Source organism: Entelurus aequoreus, linkage group LG07 (assembly GCF_033978785.1).
Source record: "Entelurus aequoreus isolate RoL-2023_Sb linkage group LG07, RoL_Eaeq_v1.1, whole genome shotgun sequence".
Lineage (NCBI taxonomy): Eukaryota > Metazoa > Chordata > Actinopteri > Syngnathiformes > Syngnathidae > Entelurus > Entelurus aequoreus.
In genome coordinates, this window is record NC_084737.1 from 78,201,006 (window position 1) to 78,228,826 (window position 27,821).

Here is a 27,821-nt window from a genome sequence, read left to right on the forward strand (position 1 = left end):
TTTGTCTGCCTTTTAACCCCTCCTGGAATCTTTTGTGCTGCCCATGGCGCTCCTCACACCCTGACCGCCACAGAAAAATGCTTAGCCGGATACGGTTATCCAGGGTAAATCACGCCTAACCTTATCCTTGTCCACACACAACAATGCCACAGTTTAAGACCCCCCTGCCCCCCTCCGTACGCTTGCACGGAAAACACACACGTCATAGTCATCTCCAGTGTTGCTTTGTGTGCAAGTTCTTAAATGTAACTTATCTGAACAATATCCAGTGTTGTGGTATTTCAATGAACTGGAATCCAGTGTGCTGTGGGGCCCTGTTGTAGTGAATCACACCTGAGACATCATAAATAAATCAAATCTTTATTAGACATGTAAACAATGTGATAAAGAACATTTTACATCAATCAATCTAGGGATCTAGATATCTGGTCAGGACACTCCTCACTCTTTTGCCTTCACCTTCATTGTCCATTCATTTTTGGTGACTTTATATACTCTAGACCAGGGGTCACCAACCTTTTTGAAACCAAGAGCTACTTCTTGGGTACTGATTAATGCGAAGGGCTACCAGTTTGATACACACTTAAATAAATTGCCAGAAATAGCCAATTTGCTCAATTTACCTTTAACTCTATGTTATTATTAATAATTAATGATATTTACACTTAATTGAACGGTTTAAAAGAGGAAAAAACACGAAAAAAAATGACAATTCAATTTTGAAACATAGTTTATCTTCAATTTCGACTCTTTAAAATTCAAAATTCAACCGAAAAAAAGAAGAGAAAAACTAGCTAATTCGAATCTTTTTGAAAAAATTAAAAAAATAATTTATGAAACATCATTAGTAATTTTTCCTGATTAAGATTAATTTTAGAATTCTGGTGACATATTTTAAAAAGGATAAAATCCAATCTACACTTTGTTAGAATATATAACAAATTGGACCAAGCTATATTTCTAACAAAGACAAATCATTATTTCTTCTAGATTTTCCAAAACAAAAATTTTCAAAGAAATTCAAAAGACTTTGAAATAAGATTTAAATTTGATTCTACAGATTTTCTAGATTTGCCAGAATATTTTTTTTGAATTTTAATCATAATAAGTTTGAAGAAATATTTCACAAATATTCTTCGTCGAAAAAACAGAAGCTAAAATGAAGAATTAAATTAAAATGTATTTATTATTCTTTACAATAAAAAAAATAAATGTACTTGAACATTGCTTTAAATTGTCAGGAAAGAAGAGGAAGGAATTTAAAAGGTAAAAAGGTATATGTGTTTAAAAATCCTAAAATCATTTTTAAGGTTGTATTTTTTTCTCTAAAATTGTCTTTCTGAAAGTTATAAGAAGCAAAGTAAAACAATTAATGAATTTATTTAAACAAGTGAAGACCAAGTCTTTAAAATATTTTCTTGGATTTTCAAATTCTATTTGAGTTTTGTCTCTCTTAGAATTAAAAATGTCGGGCAAAGCGAGACCAGCTTGCTAGTAAATAAATAACATTTAAAAAATAGAGGCAGCTCACTGGTAAGTGCTGCTATTTGAGCTATTTTTAGAACAGGCCAGCGGGCTACTCATCTGGTCCTTACGGGCTACCACGTTGGTTACCCCTGCTCTAGACCTAGACGTTGAGTCTGCGACATACATGGCGGACAATAACTGATACAGTCTGCTTTGCCTGTCCGTAGTTTCCCCTCGATAATACAAAGCACACGCTACCTTTTTTTTTTATCACATCCACGGGAGCCCGCATTCTCGTCATTGGAAAGTTCTCTTGCCGTCTGAGAAGCGTTGTATCCGAAATAGCTGCAATCGCTTTCTCTTAAGGCAGGCCTGGGCAATTATTTTGACTCGGGGGCCAAATTTAGAGGGGAAAAATGTGTCTGGGGGCCGGTATATCTATTTTTGAGAAAACTAATACAAAACCTCACAATAAAGTCTGATTGAATGCTAAAAATATTATGACAGACCGCCTTAAAAACGGAATGGAATATTGTTTTTTTCTATGAACGATAAAACCCTGAATTTTGAGAACATATGAACGTCACACCCCCTCTCAATCGACATATTTTACAATCAAGCCAAATGCAGCAAAAATGCAACAAACACCGCGAAATATGAACGTGAAGGGTAAAAAAAAAAAAAAAAAAAAAACATCTACAATCTGATATATTTGATACATCACTAAGCTTTAGAACTTTCTTGTAAAAATCTCCTTCCGCGTCTGTCCTTGACACCCACATTCCAGGCTCTGGACACACTCCGTGGAAACGCTCCCCACCCACACTGCTTGGTACCTCGTCTGAGCTGCTGTGACGTAGATTACCATAGTAACTAGTAGGGTGGTACGGTATTCGTGTATTAGTATAGTACCGCCGCTGAAAAGTACCGGTTCGCCACACTCTAAGATTTTTTGTTAAAATAAAGCCAATAATGCAATTTTTTCTGGTCCCCTTTATTTAGAAAAGTACCGAAAAGTATCGAAATAATATTGGTATCAGGACAACACTGGTCACTAAAATATCATGCAAAAGCGCAGATTCCAAGCATTGAAATACTTTGTACAGTTCAAGACTTACGGTCATTAGAAAACATCACTGCACATCATAATGGCAGATACACTTTCCATCTTAAAGATCTAAAAACATTATTTGGGAATGTCCAGCGGGCCAGATTGAAAAGCTTAACGGGCCGCATGTGGCCCCCGGGCCTTAATTTGCCCAGGTCTGTCTTAAGGTATTCATGTGTGATTTCCACAAGCATCTGTACATGTTGAAGAAGGAGAAACACGGGCATGTCTGGATGACTCGCCTTCATATTTCCAGTGTTTACCTCCGAGTTACGAAACCGCTTTATTATGAAGCTGGCTGTGGCGCGTTCTTTCCGACATCACTTCCTGTGTGAGGCGCGGTCTCTCTGGCGTCACTTCCTCTCCGAACTCAGTTTGTAAACGATCAGTGAGTCCATACAAAGCTAAGAGTCGGAGATTCAAGAAATACACGGCACACTTACCCGTGTTAAAATTTGTCCGAGGAGGGGGACCTTAAACGCTTGTTTAGTGTGGCTGAAAAGGGGCTTAGGCTAAATAATTATTCGTTTAAGGCAGGGGTGTCCAAAGTGCGGCCCGGGGGCCATTTGCGGACCGCAGGTTTTTTTTTTAACGGCCCCGTGGCACATTCTAAAAATACGATTTAAAAAAAAAAAAAAGAAAAAAAAAGTGGTATAAAAGAGCAAACAGGTGAAATGTTTACTCTAATAACACAAAGCTGCCATGCAGGCTGTTTCTTTCTTTAAAAAATAATAATGAATCAAAATCAATGTCATTATGAATTATTGACCTATTCAAAGCTCCAATTACGTCACATTAAATATTCCACTTTGGAATATTTTTTGGGGAAATGCCATATAAAAAACTAAGCTGTTTTGTTTAAAGAAGGGCCTAAAACGAACAAACAAAAAACATAAACAACAACAAAAGTTATAATTGACGGATAGATCTGAAGTTGATCTTGAGACTATTGTGTTAAAAGTAAAAAAATAAGTATGATTTATTTTTTAACACTTTACTGAGCAGGACCCTTTTGGATCCCCAATAATTTTAGTGGGACTTTTTTTATTTTAAGTGTCTATTTAAGTTGCTCAAAAATAATAATAAATTAATGTTGTTATGAGTTATGCTATGAACTCCAATTATTATATAATTTCAAATATTCCACTTTAAAATGTTATTGGGGGAAAATATTGCATATTTTGTGTTTTTTCCATTAAAAAAATTGGTTTTCTTTGACAAAAAGAGCATACAACTTAAATCTTGAAAAAAACACTTTATATTGACAGATAGACCTAATGTTAATCTGGAGATTTAGACCTGGAATAATAATAATAATACTAAATAATGACACATTTTTAATATTTTTTTTACCTAAACCCTTTGGGGTCCCCATGATCAAGTCTGAGTGGAGGCCTAAATGTATATTTTTTTATACATATATTGTATTGTTTTTTAAAATAAAAATATCAAAATGGCCCCGGCTTGTGTGCGGCCCTCAGTGGAAAAAGTTTGGATACCCCTGGTTCAAGGGGTTAAACGACTTAGTGGAGACATGGCCTTATTCAAAGAGTCCATCCTTTTGTTACAATGCAAAGACGTCGCTGGAGTTCGGCCTGACATACTTTTTGTGTTGTTGTCAGTGGAAGGGCAGCGAGGATGTTATTTCTGGCCAGGGTGCAGGAGTCACGAATATGACACCAGCTGAGTTTAAACATGCCCTTTCGCATGGCCCTGATGGGGCCTTTTGTCCAAAGTCCGGCCTTGGGGCAATTTTCGGCCCACTGCTCATTATTTATTGGCTGCATGTTCTAAAAATGAAAAGAAACACTCCCCACATCTGAAAATGATAAAGGAGGCCCACACAGAAAAGAAAAAGTTGAATATTCAACAATATCACACAAAAAGATGATGGCAGATAAACATATTGTAAGGGTGAAACACCAAACATCCTCCTTAGCTCTATTTGTTGCTCTAAATGGGCGCGGTAACAGGAATCTTATCAAGGACGGCTGCCTTGCACACTTGATAAAGCCGGTGATTCACGGCCGTTTCTTTCTGTTTGTACTTTGTAATCCTTCTTAACCCTTCAAGACTCAAGTCTGACACAATGTCAGTCTAAACATGGCAGCTCTGATTTACTTGACTTGGTGGGTTTCACATCTCACTTGATTGCTAGACTAAGACTGAGATCCATATACTGGATAGGCACTCTTTTTTTATTTATTTATTTTTTTCTTCCCATACCGGGATTTTCAAAGTCTTCAGATGTCGTGCCAAAGTAGCATCTGCCCGCCGGGCGAGGGAGTCACTTTTAAGATAATGAAGCATGCTTTCAAGTGGTGCCTTGCACCGTCAATGTTCCACCACGTGAGAGTTAGAAGGTCGCTGCCAGTTTTCTGCAATGGAGCCGACAGGAAATACAAAAATCAACAGATTCCTACAATCTTGCTTAATTGGTTCAAGTCTCACTATTGTGTGATCATTTCAACCTTGGCGCGAGAAAAGGAAGTGTATTAATCTCTGTTTATTAATTTGCATCCTAATGAAAGATAATAATATGATACTGAATCCTTTTAATCTGTTGAAGTGTGGGTTTGTTTGGATTCTAAATGATTTAATGTAAGTAGAAATAATCTGTTCCAGGGTCAAACTATCACCTAAAATCTTTATTAACTGTGCAAGCAAGGTTTTATGTAACATTCTAATGTTCTAATAATTATCTTACAACTGTGAAATGAAGTTAACCATTATTAATATTTTAGACATAATAGAGTCAATATTACAATTAACCATTGGTGGTGTAATGGTACACACTTCTGCGTTTTATGGTATTTTTCGGACTATAAGTCACTCCGGAGTATAAGTCGCACCGGCTGAAAATGCATAATAAAGAAGGAAAAAAACATATATAAGTCGCATTTTTGGGGGAAATTTATTTGATAAAACCCAACACCAGGAATAGACATTTGAAAGGCAATTTAAAATAAATAAAGAATAGTGAACAACAGGCTGAATAAGTGTACGTTATATGAGGCATAAATAACCAACTGAGAACGTGCCTGGTATGTTAACGTAACATATTATGGTAAGAGTCATTCAAATAACTATAACATATAGAACATGCTATACGTTTACCAAACAATCTGTCACTCCTAATCGCTAAATCCCATGAAATCTTATACGTCTAGTCTCTTACGTGAATGAGCTAAATAATATTATTTGATATTTTACGGTAATGTGTTAATAATTTCACACATAAGTCGCACCCCCGGCCAAACTATGAAAAAAACTGTGACTTATAGTCCGAAAAATATGGTAGGTTTGATTCCAAACAGGAAGGGGCCTCTGGTGTAAAAATTAGGCGACCCCTGACGGAAAATCTGAAAGTATTTTTTTTTTAAATTAAATAATGATACCAGTGTTTTTCACTGATTGCCAATATACTTCTGGCGGCCTTAACTTTACTTGTGGCTGCCCGCCACATATGGGAAACAATGGATACATTTCATTCTAGGTGTAACTGATGCTAATTCAATCCAAATCTGCATTATTTATATGACACTATTAACAAACAGACCATTTACGAAGTTTTGCGCATTATAAAGCAATGGACAATTGGTGTACAGCTGGCTCACTGGCTAGCGCTACTCCACATAACTTTCAATCAGTGGGAATAGTGGCCTAGTGGTTAGAGTGTCCGCCCTGATATCGGTAGGTTGTGAGTTCAAACCCCGGCCGAGTCATACCAAAGACTACGAAAATGGGACTCATTACCTCCCTGCTTGGCACTCAGCATCAAGGGTTAGAATTGGGGGTTAAATCACCGAAAATGATTCCCGGGCGCGGCCACCGCTGCTGCTCACTGCTCCCCTCACCTCCCAGGGGGTGAACAAGGGGATGGGTCAAATGCAGAGAATCATTTTGCCACACCTAGTGTGTGTGACAATCATTGGTACTTTAATTTAATTAACATTTAATTAAAATGGATCAAACGAAAACCGGTAACATATTGTATTTGATCAAAATAATCAGTAAAGGTATTAGTGAATAAAACGGTTAAATAGCAATGAAAATGTTATAAGAAAAAAAATACATTTCTAACTGTCAATCAAGTGTAAAAAGAAATTTACTTTGTTCACAGTCCAAACAGTAAAAAACTCCACCGCAATTTTGACATCAAGTAATTAAATAAGACTTCATCCTATTCCGGAAAAAAATCCACCATAAATCAAAGAAAAAGCAAAAATAGGACAAGATTTGCAAGCCAGCAGTCTGCATCCTAATGACAGCAGACCTTGTACAGTAAGTGATGTTTTATTATGTTTGTTGGCTCTCATAAAGTCTGCAGAGAGTAATAATCAGTGATGGAAAAAAATAAATACAAGCGTAAATATTAAATGTTATTTTATGTGTGCCAGTTACTGCATTACATATATTCTTCCATCATGTATATTAAACCTTAACTCAGTGGCCTAGTGGTTAGATTGTCCACCCTGAGATGGGTAGGTTGTGAGTTCAAACCCCGGCCGAGTCATACCAAAGACTATAAAAATGGGACCCATTACTTCCCTGCTTGGCACTCAGCATCAAGGGTTAGAATTGGGGGTTAAATCACCAAAAAGTATTTCCGGGCGTGGCACTGCTGCTGCCCACTGCTCCCCTCACCTCCCAGGGGGTGGACAAGGGGATGGGTCAAATGCAGAGGACACATTTCACCACACCTAGTGTGTGTGTGACAATCATTGGTACTTTAACTTTAATGGAGTTGTTTGGATGTTTTTAAGGGCTTTATAAGTTGAATTGCACAGCTCCCATAGGGTCCATTGTGAGCAAACTTTTGATTGCAAAAAAAATAAAAAATAACATCCATCGTCATGTCCCTCATAATGACCGTAAACGATAGGCAAACTTCCAAAAAAAGGGCAGTTCTCCTTTAAAGCAATACCAAATGGCTGGTGTGAATGTAGATTTGTATGGTTTAAAACAGGGGTCACCAACGCGGTGCCCGCGGGCACCAGGTAGCCCGTAAGGACCAGATGAGTCGCCCGCTGGCCTGTTCTAAAAATAGCTCAAATAGCAGCACTTACCAGTGAGCCGCCTCTATTTTTTTTAATTGTATTTATTTACTAGCAAGCTGGTCTCGCTTTGCCCGACATTTTTAATTCTAAGAGAGACAAAACTCAAATAGAATTTGAAAATCCAAGAAAATATTTTAAAGACTTGGTCTTCACTTGTTTAAATAAATTCATTATTTTTTTTACTTGGCTTCTTATAACTTTCAGAAAGACAATTTTAGAGAAAAAATACAACCTTAAAAATGATTTTAGGATTTTTAAACACATATACCTTTTTACCTTTTAAATTCCTTCTTCTTCTTTCCTGACAATTTAAATCAATGTTCAAGTAATTTTTTTGTTTTTTATTGTAAAGAATAATAAATACATTTTAATTTAATTCTTCATTTTAGCTTCTGTTTTTTCGACGAAGAATATTTGTGAAATATTTCTTCAAACTTATCATGATTAAAATGCAAAAAAATTATTCTGGCAAATCTAGAAAATCTGTAGAATCAAATTTAAATCTTATTTCAAAGTCTTTTGAATTTCTTTTAAAAATTTTGTTCTGGAAAATCTAGAAGAAATAATGATTTGTCTTTGTTAGAAATATAGCTTGGTCCAATTTGTTATATATTCTAACAAAGTGCAGATTGGATTTTAACCTATTTAAAACATGTCATCAAAATTCTAAAATAAATCTTGATCAGGAAAAATTACTAATGATGTTCCATAAATTATTTTTTAAATTTTTTCAAAAAGATTCGAATTAGCTAGTTTTTGTCTTCTTTTTTTCGGTTGAATTTTGAATTTTAAAGAGTCGAAATTGAAGATAAACTATGTTTCAAAATTTAATTGTCATTTTTTTTCGTGTTTTCTCCTCTTTTAAACCGTTCAATTAAGTGTAAATATCATTAATTATTAATAATAACATAGAGTTAAAGGTAAATTGAGCAAATTGGCTATTTCTGGCAATTTATTGAAGTGTGTATCAAACTGGTAGCCCTTCGCATTAATCACTACCCAAGAAGTAGCTCTTGGTTTCAAAAAGGTTGGTGACCCCTGGTTTAAAATAACTTTCATAAACTATTATTGTTATTGTGTGTTTTGCAGCTAAAAAGGATGTTTGGACATATTTCCCCGACGCGACATTCCTGGGTCTGAATGTTGTGTGTTTGGATGTGTGTGTATTGAGGGGGGTGTCATTGCAATGTGAAGAGCATTGTGTTGTTCTGCTGGTGTGTGAGGTGATGTCAGCACTTTCCTCCCCAGTCATTCATCTCCTCATCCCAGCACCCACCCAGCGTTCACTGCTAACAGCACCAGCGGAAACCGGAGGCCACCTAATCCCTGGTTGACTCCCCGATCCGTTTGGCTCAGGGCTTTCTATTGTGACAAGTCTTTTAGTTTATTGCTGCATTTCTACCAGGAAGTAGACGGCACCCGGTAGATGGGGTGCTATGTTTGCCACCAGGCTGAATGCTAGTCACCAAATGACTGTGCTAGTTTTTTTTCTCTCCCTTCTTTACAACCCTTTGAAATACAAAAAAATAACCCCCCTGCGCAAGAACCTGGGTTTATTCCACGCTATGTCCACATTCCAGTTGCAAGTTGCAACTTGTAACGCCTTTGTGGTCTTCCTTTTTTGGGAAAGACGGAAAAGTAAGATGGCAGCCAACAAACGACAAACAGGGAAATGGTGATTTTTTCCCTGCTTGTACACAAACCTATTCGAATTTGGTCCAAAAACACTGAGCTATTGTTACTTCCTTCTAAAAAACAACCAATGTATTCTAGTTGTCAGTAAAGGACAACATTTAAGCGCTTTTTTTCAAATGAAAAACACACTGCAGATATGTGCTTTTTTTGGGGTTCGTCCAATGAAATAGAAGATCTGTCTACCCAAAATGGCCGCCATCCAGACTAGCATGATTTATAGGCACAGAGTTATTAAATGTCTCTACTTTGAAAAGTAGAATTGTAATATTTTACCATTACTTAAATAGGGAAAACAACTTGTTTTCATATACAATGATGATAACGTCTGATAACTCCCGGAAGAGTTAGTGCTGCAAAGGGTTCTGTGTATTTGTTCTGTTGTGTTTATGTTGTGTTACGGTGCGGATGTTCTCCCGAAATTTGTTTGTCATTCTTGTTTGGTGTGGATTCACAGTGTGGCGAATATTTCTAACAGTGTTAAAGTAGTTTATATGGTCACCCTCAGTGACCATATAAAGTAGGGGCGGTATAGCTCGGTTGGTAGAGTGGCCGTGCCATCAACCTGAGGGTTGCAGGTTCGATTCCCGCTTCCGCCATCCTAGTCACTGCCGTTGTGTCCTTGGGCAAGACACTTTACCCACCTGCTCTCAGTGCCACCCACACTGGTTTAAATGTAACTTAGATATTGGGTTTTCACTATGTAAAGCGCTTTGAGTCACTAGAGAAAAGCGCTATATAAATATAATTCACTTCACTTCACTTCAGTGTAACCTGTATTGCTCTTGATCAAGTATGCGTTGCATTCACGTGTGTGTGCGTACAGAAGCCGCACATATCTTGTGACTGGGCCGGCACGTTGTTAGAATGGATGAAAAGCGGACGTTAAAGGCAGTGCCTTTAAGGCACGCCCCCAAGACTGTGGTCTGGGTGGACTACGAGATATAATGACTGATGAACACCTTTGTTCGATAATGAAGGTTGCCTCAGCTCAAAGCCTGAGCCCCGACATTAATGAATTAGCATCCAAGAAAAGATGCCAGCTATCTGGCTTGGGCACATCAGATTAGATCAGTGTGTTGCAAACTGAGCAGTTTAAAGTCCTGAATGGTTGGTTTATTCATTGTTATTTTATTTTAAAATTTAATAGCCTGTGGAAAAAGTTAATGTTGATATTTACCCCAGAAGGCTGCAAATAGAAAAGAGGCATTACATTTGTATTTAAATTGTATTTGATATGCCATTGATATTTTTTAATAATTATTATTATTATTTGAAACTCGATTTTGCATGTCACTATAAAGTTATATAAGCCTTGCTTGTTCAATATTCAATGCAAAACTTGCTTGGGTCCCTATTAAAAGGTTAATTTGTTCAACCTCGCCCCGCAGCTTTGTTCAGTTTTAAATTTTGGCCCACTCTGTATTTGAGTTTGACACCCCTGCCCTACAGGTATGTGATATTTTGGGGTTCGGCCAATGAAATAGAAGATCTGTCTACCTAAAATGGCCGCCAGCCAGACTAGCATGATTTATAGGCACAAGAGTTATTAAATGTCTCTACTTTGAAAAGAAGAATTCTAATATTTTACCACTACTTAAATAGGGAAAACAACTTGTTTTGATATACAATGATGATAATGTCTGACCAGAAATAGCCATGTTATTTTGCATTAGCTACTTTATATTTTACACACGCAAACAACCACAACTAAACTACAAAGAAGACACATAACAATGAAAAATTTTGCTTTTGAATATGAATATGAATATGAATATAATTATTATATAATTCAAACAATTACTGACTAATGTTATTTTGATTTATCTAACCTAGGATACAAGCGCAGAACAATAATGCAATTATTATTTATCGGTCAAGTAGACATATGTTATGTCAGCTTACAAACCCATAGCTGGGAATATTACCTATTTTTATTATTGGTCTTTTTATAGTTGATGTCAAAATATATATTAGTCAGCCAAGCTCTTTACACAGGCGCTTTCCTGCCTGTGTTAGGCTCTAATATTACTTCCAAAGGTGGAATATTTCCGTTCTGTCTTACTGCTGTTAATAGCTAGGAAAAAAGGCAAGTATAAAAGGAATTCATTATTATGTGCCACTTTTTATTTGTAGAATTGACCCTAGTTTTAAGACCTATTTACTTATTTTTAGTCATTGACTTTACATCACAATCTTAGTTTTAGCATGAATAATTATATTTGGTCTATTCTAGTTTGAAAATGTTACAATTGAAAAAATAACTATTCAAACAAGATATTTTGGTTTCCCCGACATAAAAAAATATTATTTAAAGATTCTGCAACATCACAGGAATACTTCATTTATGAATTGCAAGTTGAATAATGCTTGTCTTCAGAATAAAAGCTTAATTTCTGGATATACAAATCTTGGATGGACAGATCATTTCACTAGTTTTTTGTATTTTTTTTCCTAAAATCTAGTCTTTTTATCCTATATTTTGTCAGCTCTTTTTGTGCAGTGTAATCCTATTGAGAGTTTCTGGTCGGAGGCTGTTTACAAAGACTGACGACTCTCTCGACTCGTTGCCAGTCAGCGATCGTGAATGCAAACTCCAATCTGCTGCACGGAAGTCAGCTATCTGAATAATTACAATCTGCAAACCTTGACATGCATGCACAGATTGTCTAAGTTCTTTCCGGTCTGATTTGCTGTCTGCGTGCAGTGATAGCTCGACTGACAATGTGTTATCCAAGTGTCAGCTCGACTGGGAGTATTTGGATGAAGCCAGTAATTTCATTCAATATGCTGATTCATTCATTGCTCCTACAGTTTGTACTCGGCGCATCCCTTCCCGCAGTGGTCAGTGGGGCCGAGAGGAGAAAGGGGATCAGAGAATTTATTGTGTTTGTTAACAGCCCCAGATGAAAGCCTGGGTGCAATTGTAGAACAGTTGTAATGCCCTGACAGCTGTTCCGTCAGTCTGCTAATCCTTTTGGCTAATGACCAACCCCCGCACACGCTTCCATCATCCTCCCCTATACCTGCACCTTTACTCCCCTGCCTCCTATACCTCCGTGACCCCTGGCTCGTGTAACCTCCCTCAACAGAGACCCTCATTGTTCCCCGAAATGCTAATGCCATGTTGTCAGACTGCATACAAACACAAGCGACATGACATATTGCAATTAGGGATTCCAGTAGCGCAGGAATGGAGGGAGGGAGGGCTGGAAGATATGGAGCCAAAATGTGCCGCAGGATATCTCGAGAAGAGTCCGGATAATGATCTACACATGACATTTATTTTTATTCATCCATTCAACGTGTTTTTGTGTTCTTTGGCCATACTTCTGGATTGAACTTCCCTGGCCACAAGTCACCAGCTGCCCCTCCTCCTCCTCCTCCCTCCTCACTGCGAACATGTGTTTGTTTTACTTGGCCACCGACTCCGTGGAAGCCATGCACGGTTTACCTCACGACTGCCCTCGGGCAGACATGACCTTTCTGCCTTTAAAAAGCCCACTGCCAAACTCGATTGTGCCCCCCCTCTCCCTTACCACTTACGCCAAGGGTCCTGGGGGCAATTTCTCCTGTCAAGCCTCTATGTTAGCCATTCATCCATCTATCGCACCATACATTCATCACTGTCGCCATCTCATCCATCTTAACGTCAGCAGACACACCGGGAGGGAGGGGTGCATTGTGGCTCCAGCTCCCGGTCCCCTAGAATGTAGCAGGCCCCCATGCACTCAGCCTCAATAAACAAACAGAGCCACTCAAGGATGGCGGGGCCTCTCAAATGACAAACAGCACTTCACTTTGTAGAAGTAAGGCGGGAAAAAATGGCTGCCCTAAGTTGATTAGATGTGCGGCCTCTTAAAAGGCTTTTGTTCATGCGGGGGGAATGTTCATATCGGGAAATGTTGGCATTTCGCAGCTTCACTTGGCTCAATGCTGCTCCTTCCTCTCTTGGCCGTGTTTTCATGCTTTCATGAAATGAGTGCCTTAGGAAGGAAGCGGCGCGTCGGCCTCACGCTTCCTGCTTCCTGCCGTGTCTCTAAACAATCCACCTTCGGAGTGTGGAATCAGGACATTTCCTTGCAATGTTGTCGAAGAATCCTCTTGTTAAATACCTCAATTGTCAAGTCTGAAGGCAGGATAAGGAAACTGACCCAAAAAAGACAATGCAGTAAAGCAGAAAATGACTCTCTTTTTCATCATTTTGGCTATTCAACCGGTGGCCTGTGAGTTTAATAAAAAAAAATAAAAAAAGTGTGTGTTCCTAAAAACACTGGAATTCTGTCATAGAGCTTTGACTAGATCAGTGGTTCTTAACCTTGTTGGAGGTACCGAACCCCACCAGTTTCATATGCACATTCACCGAACCCTTCTTTAGTGAAAAATAAAATGTTTATTTTTTTCAAATTTAAGACAAAGTTATATGTTTTTGGTAACACTTTAGTATGGGGAACATATTCTAAGTAACAAAGACTTAATTTAGAGTTTTTTGGACACTAGGGGAACATATTCTAAGTAACAAAGACTTAATTTAGGGTTATTTGGTTAGGGCCCCGATTTAAACAAGTTGAAAAACTTATTCGGGTGTTACCATTTAGTGGTCAATTGTACGGAATATGTACTATACTGTGCAATCTACTAATAAAAGTTTCAATTAATCAATCAAAAAAAGGGTTAGGGTTAGAGAGGTCGGGCCAGGGTTAGAGGGTTAGGGTTATAATAAGGCCATGCAGAATAAGGCATTAATAAGTACTTAATAATGACTAGTTAAGAGCCAATATGTTACTAATTTGCATGTTAATAAGCAACTAATTATTGGTGAATATGTTCCCCATACTAAAGTGTTACCATGTTTTTTTTACTGGTGCACAAAATGAACCGTGCATGAACATCACCTTGTTCAAAGAACAAAACCAACACAGTGCATGAACTCACAACAAATTACACACCTGCAAATCAGTGTGACTTCTGCTGTTGCCGTATCCGTAATACGCCGATAGGGAGAAGTTTTTATTTACACGATGAGTCGGGTGTGTCTTGACCTTTGCCGTACAGTTGTACGGTATACCGGTTGTGGTATAGTATCGCGGTACTAATGAATCAAAAACGGTACTATACTCTGTTTGAAAAGTACCGGTTCGCCATATTTGATTTAAAGGCATGACGGCGCGTCACATCATGACATTGCTGGTTTTACGAGTAGAGGAGCATGTTCGGCAGCGCACATTCACGGAGTACTTACAAGCAGACACAGTGTGTAGACACAAAAGGGAGAATGGACGCATTTTGGCTTAAAAGCTAACGATAAGGGTGAAGCTATAACACTGAAACGCCCACAGGGAGAGGTGCTTTAAAGCATGGCTTGGTAGTTAGCGGCTAATGTCCATCCGCAATCGGCAGTGTTTTAGCTACTTCTAAATCACTAATCCTCGCCTCCATGGCGACAAATTAAGTATCATCCCTGCAGGACGAGGAATAGCTAAACATGGTTCACTACACACCGTAGGAGGATACAATTGCTCACCAGCGTCACAATTAGGGCCGCAACAACTAATCGATTAAATAGATTAAAATCGATTATAAAAATAGTTGGCGATTCATTTAGTCATCGATTCGTTGGATCTATGCTATGCGCATGCACAGAGGCTCCTTTTGATACCAGGTACAGGAGCGTATATAGTCGATACTACTAATATTATATCAATATGTTTTGTCTTTTTTTTTTTATTATTCATATTATATTTATAAATATAAGGAAATACGTCCTTGGACACATGAGAACCAAAATTATTACCAATGTATGACCCTGTAAATACTTGGTATCGGATCGATACCTAAATTTGTGGTATCATCCAAAACTAATGTACAGTATCCGAACAACAGAAGAATGAGTGTTTATTACATTTTAACAGAAGTTTAGATAGAACATGTTAAACCGGAAAATAAGCAGATATTAACAGTAAGTGAACAAGTAAATTAATCATATTTTTTACAGCTTGTCCTTTATCATTTTAAGAAAATAATAGAATGATAAATGACACAATATGTTACTGCATATGTCAGTAGACAAATTAGGAGTCTTTGTTTGCTTACTTACTACTAAAAGACGAGTTGTCTTGTATGTGCACTATTTCATTTAAGGACAAAATTGTTCTTCGATTGCAAAAAGAAACATATGTTTAATGTACCCTAAGATTTTTTGTTAAAATAAAGCCAGTAATGCAATTTTTTTATGGTTTCCTTTTCTTTTTTTTTTAAGAAAAGTATCGAAATACTTTTGGTATCGAGACAACCCTAATGTACTAGGGGTGTAACGGTACATGTATTTGTATTGAACCGTTTCGGTACGGGGGTTCCGGTTCGGTCCGGAGGTGTACGGAACGAGTTTCCACACGGACATATTAAGTAGCGTAACGCACGTTGTGTAAACAATGCACACCGAGGCACAACACACGGCATGCTAGCAGCTAACGGGCTACGATAGACTGACCATACATCCTCTTTTCACCGGACATGTCCTCTTTTGCGGGCCTGTCCGGGCGGAGTTTCTTAAATGCCTCAAATGTCCGGCATTTTGAGTTAGGGTTGCATGTATTTTCAATGTACGTTCAGGGTTAAGAAGGGGTTAAAAACAAAACAAATTGTGCGCGCAGCAGCATTCTTGAGGGAGGGGCAGAGACAGAGAGAGCGAGAGAGTTATGATAAACGTGCATGCGTCGCCAGGCTCTGCTTTTTATCCATAGATTTATCAGATTACATTTTTTATTATCTATAGCAGGGGTGTCAAAAGTGTGCCCCGGAGGCCATTTGCGGCCCACAGCTAATGTTTTAAAGGCCCACGGCACATTCTAAAAATACTATTAAAATTAAAATAAAATAAATGAAATGAAATAAAAAAGCTTAAAGGTTAAATGTAATTTAGAAAAAGTTGCAATGTTGACTAATAAAACAAAGCTGTTTTTTTTTCTTTCAAACTGTCATTGCTCAAAACATAATATTGAATCAAAATCAATGTTATTATGAATTATTGACCTATCCAAGGTTCCGATTACTTCACATCAAATATTCCACTAAGAAAAATATTTTTGGTGGAAGATTTTGCAAATTTGGTAAATAAATAACCCAAAAATTTATATTTTGTTGTTTTCTTACTGTACCAAAAATGAACGGAACCGTGACCTCTAAACCGAGGTACATACCGAAACAAAATTTTTGTGTACCGTTACACCCCTATAACGTACACATGCCAATACTTGACTTCAATTGCATTTTAAATTGTATATGATGCCAATCCACACTATCTATATGGATCAATTCAGACTCAACCTGCTGTACTTTGATAGCAGTGGATTCTTCTTCTACTTTTTCTTTTTTTTTTTTTGATTCTTCTTCTGAAAGTCACGTTGGGTCAGTTTGTATTATTGGTGAGCGTTGGATCAGTGCTGGTTGTTTTGGTACGGACCTCCTGTTGGGTGGCGTTCACTGGAATGCATATTGGTCCAGCATGCGGAGTGGCGGTAAGGTCGCCATCTCGGTCCTGGAGTGCCACAGGGAGGCCAGACTGCCTCTTTTCACTTGCCATGTGGCATTTGGGCTACTCCCTTCTTGAAAGGCTTTGTGTGTGTGTGTGTGTGTGTGTGTTTTTTCTCTTAGCACTTGAATGGCGTGGCATTCTCCTCGCCTGCTGCTCAGCGGTCAATAGCAATGTTAATGGGTTAGCTGGGAGCCCCCTTTTTTTTTTAGGAGAGGGGAGGAAGGAATTTGAGGATTACGAGTGAGGAGAGGTAGGGTTATGAATGTGGGTTCCAGGCGGCAGCTGTTTACCCTTCTCAGACTCGGGTCTTTTCTGTTCAGTCCTCTGTCGGATCGGGTCTCCTGAACTTTCTGCCCTTCGCCATGCCAGCCCTCTAGTTAATAAGTAGCGATGGCTCTTATGATGAAACAGCTGGCTGAGACAGAGAGAGGAGCTTCTGTCTTGATGGCGGGCTTGAGTGACGAGCGAGCTCCTGCACATTCTTTTTCATGCAAACGACTTCTTTTTCCGCCATTGTTGCGCTGCACTTAAGTTAATGTACACACCTTTTCAGAGTGGGCCGCTCTGCTATCCGTCAAGTCAAAGAGCAGCTCGCGGTCGATGGAGTAAATCCCCTTGATAGGACTTAAATGGAGCAGAAGCAGAGGCGACGCTCATGTTGGCGCTTGTGTGACACATTTTCAGTCTGTGTTCTATTTACGCCATAATATTGTCTCCATTTTCATCCCACTTTTCTCATGTCTGGAGCTAATTAAACACTGCTACAAAAAGTGTGTTAAATGCATGCATGTACAAACCCTGTTTCCATATGAGTTGGGAAATGGTGTTAGATGTAAATATAAACGGAATACAATGATTTGCAAATCACTTTCAACCCATATTCAGTTGAATATGCTACAAAGACAACATATTTGATGTTCAAACTGATAAACTTTTTTTTTTTTTTTTGCAAATAATCATTAACTTTAGAATTTGATGGCAGCAACACGTGACAAAGAAGTTGGGAAAGGTGGCAATAAATACTGATAAAGTTGAGGAATGCTCATCAAACACTTATTTGCAACATCCCACAGGTGAACAGGCAAATTGGGAACAGGTGGGTGCCATGATTGGGTATAAAAGTAGATTCCATGAAATGCTCAGTCATTCACAAACAAGGATGGGGCGAGGGTCACCACTTTGTCAACAAATGCGTGAGCAAGTTGTTGAACAGTTTAAGAAAAACCTTTCTCAACCAGCTATTGCAAGGAATTTAGGGATTTCCCCATCTACGGTCCGTAATATCATCAAAGGGTTCAGAGAATCTGGAGAAATCACTGCACGTAAGCAGCTAAGCCCGTGACCTTCCATCCCTCAGGCTGTACTGCATCAACAAGCGACATCAGTGTGTAAAGGATATCACCACATGGGCTCAGGAACACTTCAGAAACCCACTGTCAGTAACTACAGTTGGTCGCTACATCTGTAAGTGCAAGTTAAAACTCTCTTATGCAAGGCGAAAACCATTTATCAACAACACCCAGAAACGCCGTCGGCTTGGCTGGGCCTGAGCTCATCTAAGATGGACTGATACAAAGTGGAAAAGTGTTCTGTGGTCTGACGAGTCCACATTTCAAATTGTTTTTGGAAACTGTGGACGTTGTGTCCTCCGGACCAAAGAGGAAAAGAACCATCCGGATTGTTATAGGCACAAAGTTGAAAAGCCAGCATCTGTGATGGTATGGGGGTGTATTAGTGCCCAAGGCATGGGTAACTTACACATCTGTGAAGGCGCCATTAATGCTGAAAGGTACATACAGGTTTTGGAGCATCATATGTTGCCATCCAAGCAACGTTACCATGGACGCCCCTGCTTATTTCAGCAAGACAATGCCAAGCCACATGTTACATCAATGTGGCTTCATAGTAAAAGAGTGCGGGTACTAGACTGGCCTGTCTGTAGTCCAGACCTGTCTCCCATTGAAAATGTGTGGCGCATTATGAAGCCTAAAATAGCAGAAGGGAGACCCCCGGACTGTTGAACAACTTAAGCTGTACATCAAGCAAGAATGGGAAAGAATTCCACCTGAGAAGCTTCAAAAATGTGTCTCCTCAGTTCCCAAACGTTTACTGAGTGTTGTTAAAAGGAAAGGCCATGTAACACAGTGGTGAACATGCCCTTTCCCAACTACTTTGGCACGTGTTGCAGCCATGAAATTCTAAGTTAATTATTATTTGCAAAAAAAAAATAAAGTTTATGAGTTTGAACATCAAATATCTTGTCTTTGTAGCGTATTCAACTGAATATGGGTTGAAAAGGATTTGCAAATCATTGTATTCCGTTTATATTTACATCTAACACAATTTCCCAACTCATATGGAAACAGGGTTTGTATAAATGCAGCAGAATTGACTTCAACAGGTGTTAGGCAGCAGACATAATCCGCCCTCTGATGTTAGATTTAGCGCATGTGTCCATGGCTGGGCTTTGCATACATGTATGCACATGGACGTGGACATACACTATATTGCCAGAAGTATTTGGCCACCTGCCTTGACTCGCATATGAACTTGAAGTGCCATCCCATTCCTAACCCATAGGGTTCAATATGATGTTGGTCCACCTTTTGCAGCTATTACAGCTTCAACTCTTCTGGGAAGGCTGTCCACAAGGTTGCGGAGTGTGTTTATAGGAATTTTAGACCATTCTTCCAAAAGCGCATTGGTGAGGTCTAGGTATGACGTTCGAAACCGGTTCTCCCGGTTGTTCGATAAGAAAAGAACCATTCGATAAGAAAATAACTTATTCCATGGATTCGAATCCTTTTTATTTTATTTTATTTTTTTATTTTTATTTTTGTATTTGTTTATTTTTTGTCCTGTCCAGCTTCTCAGGCATATCATATAGTTGATGTAGATGCCCATATCGGCTGTTCAGATTTACTTTACAAAAGAGAAGTGTGGGATACTTCTCTTGTTGCCTTGTTTGTATTTGACTTTATTAAATGTATTTATATTATCATTTGATGCAGCCGGGCCGGAGCAGGAGGGGATAGAAAGAGAAAAAAAGGAAGACAGAGGGGGGAATTGTGGGGACAAGAGGGGGATTAGACAGAGAGACAAAAACAACAACAGCAAACACAGAAGTGCACTTTTTGGAGAGCTGTATTATTTTCAGTTTCGTGCCCAAGGGACTGATTTTATTTAACACTATATTATTATTTATACACCTATAGTGATCACAGAGACAGGTTGTTTTTGTGTTACTGTATATATTTGTTTTTCTGAAAAATCCCACATAATATACTTTGGGTAACAACAGTCAATATTTATTTATTTTATTTTATTTTTTTCTAGGGGTAACAGCAGTCAATATTTATTTATTTATTTTTACTTTTTTTCTTCTTATAAAATAAAAGTGAGCTTTTGTTAAACCAAATGTATACACTACCGTTCAAAAGTTTGGGGTCACCCAAACAATTTTGTGTGATAGCCTTCATTTCTAAGAACAAGAATAGACTGTCGAGTTTCAGATCAAAGTTCTCTTTTTCTGGCCATTTTGAGCGTTTAATTGACCCCACAAATGTGATGCTCCAGAAACTCAATCTGCTTCTGTAACGAGCTAAACTGTTTTCAGATGTGTGAACATGAATGCACAAGGGTTTTCTAATCATCAATTAGCCTTCTGAGCCAATGAGCAAACACATTGTACCATTAGAACACTGGAGTGATAGTTGCTGGAAATGGGCCTCTATACACCTATGTAGATATTGCACCAAAAACCAGACATTTGCAGCTAGAATAGTCATTTACCACATTAGCAATGTATAGAGTGTATTTCTTTAAAGTTAAGACTAGTTTAAAGTTATCTTCATTGAAAAGTACAGTGCTTTTCCTTCAAAAATAAGGACATTTCAATGTGACCCCAAACTTTTGAACGGCAGTTTATATATTTTTTCCATATACAACAACCTATCTGGATTCGATAAGAGAATCAATAAGGAATCGGTTCGATAAGAGGATTTGATAATGGGCTCGAACTCGATAATTTCTTATCAAACATCATCCCTAGTGAGGTCACACACTGATGTTGGTGGAGAAGGCCTGGCTCTCAGTCTCCGTTGTAATTCATCCCAAAAGTGTTCTATTGGGTTCAGGTCAGGACTCTGTGCAGGCCAGTCAAGTTCATCCACACCAGACTCTGTCATTCATGTCTTTATGGACCTTGCTTTGTGCACTGGTGCACAGTCATGTTGGAAGAGGAAAGGGCCCGCTCCAAACTGTTCCCACAAGGTTGGGAGCATGGAATTGTCCAACATGTTTTGGTATCCTGGAGCATTCAAAGTTCCTTTCGCTGGAACTAAGGGGCCAAGCCCAACTCCTGAAAAACAACCCCACACCATAATTCCTCCTCCACCAAATTTCACACTCGGCACAATGCAGTCCGAAATGTAACTGTGGGGAGGCGTGGCCGGCAGACCGACAGCGAGGCAGGGCACACCGGAGCCCGCTCCAAGATGGAGGCGTGGACGGCGAGCGAGCAGCGAGGCGGGGCGCGCCGGGTTCGACGCCGCGAACCTCAGGTGTGGGATTCGCCCGGCTGGGCACAATTAAGTAATCCCCTCTGTGTGTAAAAGGGCGACAGCCGAGAACGACGGGGCAGAAGGAGGTGGAGAGCCAGTGGTGCATGAGGAGCATGCGCGACAAAGAGCGAGAGACAGACGACGCCGGGGACGGCTGAAAAGCGAGCGGTTTGAGAGGCGAGAGCTGAAAAGCGACCCGACCTGAACTCAGCTTTATTGAAAAATAAAGAAGTCAAAACCTGCTCGCAGCGATGTCTGTCCTTGATGGTCCTTGGAACCCGCACGACGGCTTGAGTCTGTTACAGTAACGTTCTCCTAGCAACCTCCAAACCCAGACTCGTCCATCAGAAATGTCACAACTGGATTTGTTGCACAGGTGGCATCCCATGACTGTTCCACGCAGGAATTCACTGAGCACCTGAGAGCGGCCCATTCTTTCACAAATGTTTGTAGAAACAGAGTCCATGCCTAAGTAGGGATGATGTTTGATAAGAAATTATCGAGTTCGAGCCCATTATCGAATCCTCTTATCGAACCGATTCCTTATCGATTCCAGATAGGTTGTTGTATATGGAAAAAAAACACAATATTTGGTTTAACAAAAGCTCACTCTTATTTTATTAAAAAAAAAATAAATAATAAAAATATTGACTGTTCCCCCCTAAAAAAACAAAAATTGACTGTTGTTACCCAAAGTATATTAAGTGGGATTTTTCAGAAAAACAAATATATACAGTAACACAAAAACAACCTGTCTCTGTGATCACTATAGGTGTATATATACTAATATAATGTTAAATAAAATCAGTCCCTTGGGCACAAAACTGAAAATAATACAGTTCTCCAAAAAGTGCACTTCTGCTGCTATTGGAACATACTAACTACACACACTGTGACACTAAGAACACCACAGTCATCAATCAACAATTCTTCTTCCCTTACATGAGAGCGAAGCCTGGCAATAATTGCATATTGCCTGTTCTGCCCTCACTATACGTGTTGAGGTTATACAGCTTGGCAGACAGCTAACAAACAATCCAAGACGTCTAATAAAGTTCCAAGCAGATTAATCCACTTAGGCTCTACTAGATGTTAGGGGATTGTAACATCTAGTCCTACACAACAGATCTGTTGTTGATCTTGCTTTGTCTTTTCCTATCTTTACTTTTGTCTTGCACTGGACTGTTATATATTTATTTTTTTAACTGAAATACACACAATGACAAATGTATAAGCTATGTGATTCAATTAACATACTGAAAGGTAATACACAATATGTAAATATTAGCTTCACACAAATATACAGTACTATCATCAAACAAATACTTCTGAGTGTTGAAACTATTTCGATGGTGTAAATATATGATTGGCAGCCATTTTAAGTCCTCAAAACATCCATTAATAAACCTTAATATTGAGTTACATAAACAAGTTAAAAGGTTTATTTACAGACGTATCTTTTCCAAGGCTTGTAGGAGCTAACACAACTTGTCTACTTCTCAATTGTCTCATGAACTGAACTGACTCGCCAACCCGGAAGTGCCCAAACTAATGACGCGTAGTATTTTCATATCGCCACAAGGTGTCAGTAAGAGTCTACGATCAAATGGGCATAACATTGCGTCTCACAGGGCATTTCCTGTGGGAAGGGATTCGTTCTTAGGGATTCGAATAAAGAACCAACTCTTTTTCTTTACTATAGTGGTCTCGATAACGGGTACCGGTTCTCAAAAAGGGATTAGAGTCCGAGGACTCGGTTCTTTTCTTATCGAACAACCGGGAAAACCGGTTTCGAGTATCATCCCTATGCCTAAGTGCTTGATTTTATACACCTTTGGCCAGGCCAAGTGATTTATTGATTTATTTACATTTATTGATTAGGACACCTGATTCTGATCATTTGGATGGGTGGCCAAATACTTTTGGCAATATAGTGTATTTAAACACTGCGAGAGAAAGTGTGTTAAATGCATGCATGTATAAATGCAGCAGAATGGACTTCAGCAGGTGTTAGGCAGCAGACATAATCCGCCCTCTGATGTTAGATTTAGCACGTGTGGTCCATGGCTGGGCTTTGCATACATGTATGCACATGGACGTGGACGTATGTGTTTGTGTCAATGTGCCATGGCGTGAGGCCACGAGCAGCAGACGCCGCCGCCGCCGGCGGAATGCTGCCCGGCGCAGCGCCGAAGGAAAGCCCTCTCGTTTTCGCCCTCTTTTATGGCGTGCTCTCTGGGAAATTTCACAGCGTATTAAGTTCATATTTCAGCATGGCGACGCACAGCGTGGCGGCGCTACCTGCATGTCTGTCCCCCCCAGCTGGACGTGTGAAATCAAGTGTCACCTTATCTAGGCGATACGGTTTCAAAAGCGTGCATGTGGTGCGAGAGGCGGGAAAAATGTGCTAGAATGTTGAGTGGCCTTCATTCGCTGCTCTTTTACTTGTAAATTCTATTAGTTGTTTTTTTTCAGACTTCCTTATCTTATTTATTTATTTGTATACATTTTGCGACTTGTCCAGGGTGTACGCTGCCTTCCACCCAGATGCAGCTGGAATAGGCTCCAGCACCCCCGCGACCTCTAGAGCAGGCCTGGACAAATTAAGGCCCGGGGGCCACAGGTGGTACGTTAAGCTTTTCAATCTGGCCCGCTGGACATTTACCAAATAATTTTTTTAGATCTTTAAGATGGAAAGTGTAGCTGCCATTATGATGTGCAGTGATGTTTTCAAATGACCCTAAGGCTTGAACTATACAAAGTAGAGATGCTTTAAAATGTAATATCGGAAATTATCGGTATCGCTTTTTTTATTATCAGTATCGTTTTTTTTTTTTTTAATTTTTTTGTTTTTTTATTAAATCAACATAAAAAACACAAAATACACTTACAATTAGTGCACCAACCCCAAAAATCTCCATCCCCCATTTACACTCATTCACACTCATTCCCACAAAAGGGTTGTTTCTTTCGGTTATTAATATTCTGGTTCCTACATTATATATCAATATATATCAATACAGTCTGCAAGGGATACAGTCCGTAAGCACACATGATTGTGCGTGCTGCTGGTCCACTAATAGTACTAACCTTTAACAGTTAATTTTACTCATTTTCATTAATTACTAGTTTCTATGTAACTGTTTTTATATGGTTTTACTTTCTTTTTTATTCAAGAAAATGTTTTTAATTTATTTATCTTATTTTATTTTATTAATTTTTTTAAAAAGGACCTTATCTTCACCATACCTGGTTGTGCAAATTAGGCATAATAATGTGTTAATACCACAACTGTATATATCGGTATCGGTTGATATCGGTATCGGTTGATATCGGTATCGGTTGATATCGGTATCGGTAATTAAGAGTTGGACAATATCGTAATATCGGATATCGGCAAAAAGCCATTATCGGACATCCCCTATACAAAGTATTTAAATGTTGGAATCTGCACTTTTGCATGATATATTAGTTACTATGGTAGTCTAATTAGTTACTATGGTAATCTAAGTCACAGCAGCTCAGACAAGGCACCAAGCAGTGTGGGTGGGGAGCGTTTCCACAGGGTGTCAGCCTGAAATGCGGGTGTCAGGGACAGACGCGGAAGGAGATTTTTACTACAAAGTTCTAAAGCTTAGTGATGTATCAGATAGTAGGTGGGTTTTTTTAAAGTCAGGTTTATAGGGCGTGACATAGTTGACCCAATTTTCCCAGTATGAAGTACATTTCTCCAATTTATAATTAATAAAGGCAGTTATCTTCTCCATTTTATATATGTCCATTGTTGTTTCCATCCATTGCTTCAAAGTTGGGCTCTCCTGGGATATCCATTTCCCAGTAATGGTCTTTTTACAAGCCACCAGTAGGATATTCATTAAGTGTTTATCTTTCTTCAGCCAATCCTGAGGTACATGTCCAAAAAACAAAGTTTTACTTTCGAGGGGTATTTCACGTTTGAAAATATCCTGGAGAGCTTGGTGTATCTCTTTCCAATAGTCCTTTATGGCAAAAAAATATTTTTAACCCAAATAGGTGAAATTGGATAATCTCCCACAGCACACCCGACTGTATCTCAGTGGCACAGTGGTTGAAAATCACTGATCTAATCTATAGATTACTAATGGATAGCTGCAGCCTTAATCTGATCCCGATTCTAAATTTATTATGGATACATCTGTTTATTAGGGTCCGCACAGGACCTTTTCAAAAGGAATCCCAAAGGGAGTCCTTTTGCAATGGGACGAAAGGACCCTATTGAAATTGTAAGGTTTTATTATATTATTCTTTATTATTATTATTCCGCAGCTTTGCGGACTACTTTGCCCCCCTTAACATGCTTCAAAACTCACCAAATTTTTTCGCACACATAAAAAAACGCGAACAAAACTCTTTGGTAAAAAAACCAAACCCCAAAAATCCCAATTGCTCTCTAGCGCCCCCTAGGAAGAAATCTGCCTCTAACTCCCACTAGGAAGGTCGTAGAGACATGAAACAAAAACCTGTATGTAGGTCTCGCTTAGACCTACTTTTCATCAATTAATTTCTTCGGGCTAAAATCAACAGGAAGTTGGCAAGACAAAAAATGACTAAAAACACTAATTTTTGATTTTTGAGCTGTAATTTGACCCCCTTAAAATACTTCAAAACTCACCAAACTTCTCACACACATCGGGACTGGTGGAAATTGCGATCTAAAAAAAAAACCGAACCCCAAAACTCAAAATTGTGCTCTACATAATTTTTGAAAAAAAAACAGCGAAAAAACTGCTCCTCAGAGGAAAACTCTGACAAAACTGCTTGTAACTTCCGGTAGGAACGTCGTAGAGACATGAAACAAATACCTCTATGTAGGTCTCGCCTAGACCTACATTTCATAGATTGACATCCTTCAGCAAAAATCAACAGGAAGTTTGCTATTCCTCCTTCAAAACAAAATTTTTGTTACAAACGGTCACCAAACATCAAACGTTATCCACTCTGAGCGCGTTTGTCGTTTCGGCTTCAAACTGCTACAGAAGAGAGATTGAACCCTTCTGATTAAACTGTCTTTACGGATTTTTAATAAGTGCTACCGTTTTGATTTTACGAGCCTTCAAAGACCCGCAGCACTGATGCTGCTCCGGTGCCAAAAATGACAACGAAAATGCGATTACTCCTTTCTTTGTCCTCAATACACACAATACCCTATAATGACAATGTGAACTCAGACACAACTTCCTCTAACTCCCAGTACGAATATCGTAGAGACACGAAACTAAAACCTCTATGTAGGTCTCACTCAGGACTACCACTGGACTAAAGTATTGGGACACCTAGGACTAGCACCTGCCAAAAGGCGGACCCGACCAATGCTGCTTGCAGCTTTAATTAGGGTTCGCATGTACCCTGTACAAAGGACTCCCTGTGGGAGTCCTTTGTACAGGTACAAAGGAACCTATTGAAATTGTAAGGTTTATTATTATTCCGCAGCTTTGCGCACTACTTTGCCCCCCTTAACATGCTTCGAAACTCACCAAATTGTATACACACATAAAAAAACTGTGACAGCACACTTTTTTTTTTTTTTTTTTTTTTTTTTTTTTTTTTTTTTTGACAGCACACTTTAATAAAAAAAACAAACCCCAAAAATCAAAATTGCGCTCTAGCGCACCCTAGGAAAAAACCAAAAACAAACTGCCTGTAACTCCCACTAGGAAGGTCGTAGAGACATGAAACAAAAACCTGTATGTAGGTCTCACTTAGACCTACAATTCATAATTTCACATCCTCGGGCAAAAACCAACAGGAAGTTGGCAATTTCCCCTTCAACACAAAAAATGACTAAAAACACTCATTTTTGCCTCTTTGAACTGTAATTTGACCTCTTAAAATACTTCAAAACTCACCAAACTTTTTATACACATCGGGCCTGGTGGAAATTGCGATTTAAAAAAAAACTGAACCCCAAAACTCAAAATTGCGCTCTAGCGCAATTTTTGAATAAAACAGAGACAAAACTGCTTCTCAGAGGAAAACACAGACAAAACTGCTTGTAACTTCCGGTAGGAACGTTTTAGAGATATGAAACAAAAACCTCTACGTAGGTCTCACTTAGACCTACATTTCATAGGTTGACATCCTTCAGCAAAAATCAACAGGAAGTTTGATATCCCCACTTCAAAACACATTTTTTTTAAAAAGCGGTCACCAAACATCAAACATTATCTCCTCTGAGCGCGTTTGTCGTTTTGGCTTCAAACTACTACAGGAGAGAGATTGAACCCTTCTGATTAAAAGTTGGCGAAAGCGTTGTAATAAGTGCTACGGTTTTGATTTTACGAGCCTTCAAAGAAAAGAACCACTGTGCCGCAGCACCTAGGAAAAAAACACAGACACAACTCCCTCTAAACTCCCAGTAC

The 27,821-nt window shown here is 38.9% G+C and overlaps 1 protein-coding gene across 1 annotated transcript in view; it reads left to right on the top strand.

Moving 5' to 3' along the window:
* The window catches only part of epha2b (eph receptor A2 b), a 73,361-nt gene that overhangs the window by 15,229 nt on the left and 30,311 nt on the right, over positions 1-27,821 (top strand). The window lies entirely within an intron of this gene.